This window comes from Clarias gariepinus, chromosome 12 (assembly GCF_024256425.1).
Source record: "Clarias gariepinus isolate MV-2021 ecotype Netherlands chromosome 12, CGAR_prim_01v2, whole genome shotgun sequence".
NCBI lineage: Eukaryota > Metazoa > Chordata > Actinopteri > Siluriformes > Clariidae > Clarias > Clarias gariepinus.
In genome coordinates, this window is record NC_071111.1 from 7,036,036 (window position 1) to 7,039,625 (window position 3,590).

Genomic DNA, 3,590 nt, shown 5'->3' on the forward strand with positions numbered 1-3,590 from the left:
TCTAAAGGCCATGTTTTTCTTCATATCCAGCTCGGATCAGCTGACTGACTAACCAGCTCTTTTGAAGCTTAGATTTATGATCATGCAGATGAAATAAAGATCTTTTTTTTTCCCCTGTATCTTTGGAGATATAGAGAAACACAGTGTTTGTTAGACCTGAATGTATGCATCTACACATAACATCCACGACACTAAAAAAAGTGTCTCCCCTAGGTGAAAAAGTGAATTTTCAGATAGGATCGTAACACTATTTTTTATAACACTTAATGCTTCTCATCTTCTAATCTATGCTTTGTTTTTTTGGTAAATATTCATACAGATATTATCAGATAAAAAGAAACACATTTGCTTAATACATGTCCTTTTATGTCTGTAGTGTCGGAACTTTTTTAATTAAAATGTTTCAACGGTCTTAACTGTCATTCAGATGAAACTTGGCCGATAATTTTACACTGAATACTTTAATTTAAGCAACAGTTTTTACAGGTCATATGCTTCAAGAAGCTCACACCAATTTTAATATCAATACTCAAAGAAATATGAATAATGTGCATTTTAAATGATTATTGTTTGAAGTGGGACACTATAACGCTGAAAAATGGCTATTTTGGGAGCACATATAAAATCATCTCTCCAAAACATCTTTCTCACGTCCATGTTGCATAAACTTCAGTAGTAGCTCCTTTGGTAACACACATTTTTTGTATTATATGCATAACATCAACAAAAAAAAAAAAAATAGCACCAATACTGTGTTTTATCCAACATGAAAATTATAGATTTAATTTTTTTTAAACAAACATTGTGTTTTTGTTTTTTTCACTTGATCAGGTAAGAAAAAAAAAACCCTCAATGTCGCAGTTTTATACTTGTGTATGAAACACATGACCGAGCAACAAGAATTTGGAAAGGTTAAATAAACTGTGAAAAGGATTTTACACAAAAATGGAGAAAGAGGACAAAGAAGACAGTATTTCATGTGTCTGGTAATGAATACAGGACAAGAGAACAGGATTTAAACTCGACAGAAGAGAAGGGAGATGACCAGAAGGTGGCAGTAATGCAATGTAGTGGATGCCAACCGCCGGTAAACACCAAGAAGACAAGACGAGAAGAAACCCAGGACCTGTGAATGGCTTCGACACAGAGCAGCTGTCCGGTGCCGTCCAGTCGGACAGGCCGGGACGGGCCGGGCCAGACTCCACTCCGCACACATACAGTATCACTGAGTCTTGGGCCCCGTGACCCTGTCTCCAGGTCACCGGTTCTACTTCTTTGAAGCGTCTTTGGTAGGTACAGTACCGACCGCTGCATACAGGAACACGTCCCAGAAGACCTGCTGGTTTCTACTTGCTCTGACCCAGTTGTCTAGACATCACAATCTGGTCCCTGTGACGTGACTCAGATCCATACACTTGCCCAGTTTTCCTGCTTTCAACACATCAACTTCAAGGAGTGCTTCACAGGCACCACTGTACTGAAATACAGTAATCACTGCTTTATCCCTACAGCTGACTGGAACGGATGGAACCGCCGATTGGTCAGTAGCTGTTGATTGATTAAACCGGTCCTGAGTGCATTAGGCCACTGCCCCGCCTCCATGAAGGGGTGTAACTCGGCCTCAACAATGTTTAGGTGGGTGATGTGTGTGTTAAAGTTACATCATCATGAATGGCATACTAAAGCAAAACACATTTGTGTATAATCAGCACGGTGACGTTGTGGCCCCAGGGTCGAGGATTCCATTTCTTCCCAACTCAGGTCTGTGTATGTGTGTGTGTGTGTGTGTGTGTGTGGAGTTTGCATGTTCTCCCCGTGCTTGGTGGGTTTTCTTCTGGTTTCCCCCCACAGTCCAAAGACATGCAAATTAGGCTGATTGGCGTTTCCAAACTGGCTGTAGTGTGTGTGTGTGTGTGTGTGTGTGTGCCCTGTGATGGATGATCACCTTGTCCAGGGTATACCCCGCCTCGTGCCTCCTGGGATATGCTCCAGGTCCCCCACGACCCTGAATACAGGATAAAGTAATTTAATATTACCACATTATTATCAAAATATTATCAGATATATCAATATAACATATAGCAATACATGCTTAAAAGTTTAGTGTGTATACATTTTTTGGGTAACTATATATATATATAAATCATATCACAATACTCCAGATACTTTGAAGGTATGTCTTCAAATAAAAGATACATAATACATAAACTGAGTTGGTAAAGCTACATAAAGAAAAAAAAACATTGAAAGTTTAGATTTTTTACATCCATACCTCACTTCTACGCAGGATCAATAAAAAAAAGATTAAAAAAAAAGATGTGTACTTTAAATATTAATATAATTATATTAATATAATATATAATTTTAGCTTCAGCTGCAACACTGCAATCTCTCTCTCTCTCTCTTTCTCTCTTCATGTTGTCTGTGATTTAGTTGCTCAAACTATAAAGTTGCACTTTGATGTCCTACCCTGGCCTGGAGTTAGGAGTCAATCCAAAGAAGAGTCGATTCCTTGCCTCCATCTGAGGGAGAAGAGTCGACTCCGAAGCTTTGGACTGGGATTGGGTTATTAATGATCACACCTGATTCCACTCAGCTACTGAACTGATCTCCAGGTTTGTTGGTTCAGTGTTTGAGCTGGAGAATCACTAACCTGTCCAGAACACACACCCTGAGGACAGCACAGGCTGAGTGATCACTTTAATTGCAATATCATGATGACTTTATTATTATTATTATTTTAATTATTGGTGAGAGTAATCTTCTGAAATGTTGCCTGGTGATGGGAGTCTCTTCTGTTCACTAGACCACAGTGTCATGTTTCCACTAACATGTTAAACAGATTAGTTTATATAGATACATATACGCTTTTATAGACAGACAGATACATACAGTACATACTTCATTTACCCTGGGCCACATTCCAGATAGAAGCGATGATGTGAAGTAGATGTGATTACAGACTGTATATCTTACATGTGGTCAGTATTACTGTACACAGGGGAATGTGAGAGCTGACCAGAAGTTACTACTGCAATGCTAAGAACACAAACACTGCAAGATATAAGAGAAGCATAGAAATATTTTTATAAGGAACAATCATTTTGATTTGAATATTTTAAACATAAAACAATATAACAAATAAAACATAATAATAAAATAAACAAGCAGACAAATATGTTTGAAAAGGAGTAGGAAAGAGTATAAACTTATTTAATCCTACCCCTTTTGACTGCTTGACAATTTCAGTTAATTTATGCCGCACATAGTACACACACACACACACACAAATATGTGTATATATATATATATATATATATATATATATATATATATATATATATATATAAATAATTTCACTTGTATTAAGTAAAATTAAATTAACTGCAATGCAAACTAGATGTGCAATTTAATGTAAGACAATAGTGCAAATAGTGCTCATGTAGTGTCCTAGTCTAGGCCCTGTGGAGTGATTGAGGGCTGGACCCACACTGCATGTGCAGGATTATTGTGTAATGCGGCATCCGCTCCAGCAGGGGGCAGCGGACAGCTGTGTGCGCTCAGGGACAGTCGAAGTGAACTCGAGAGCA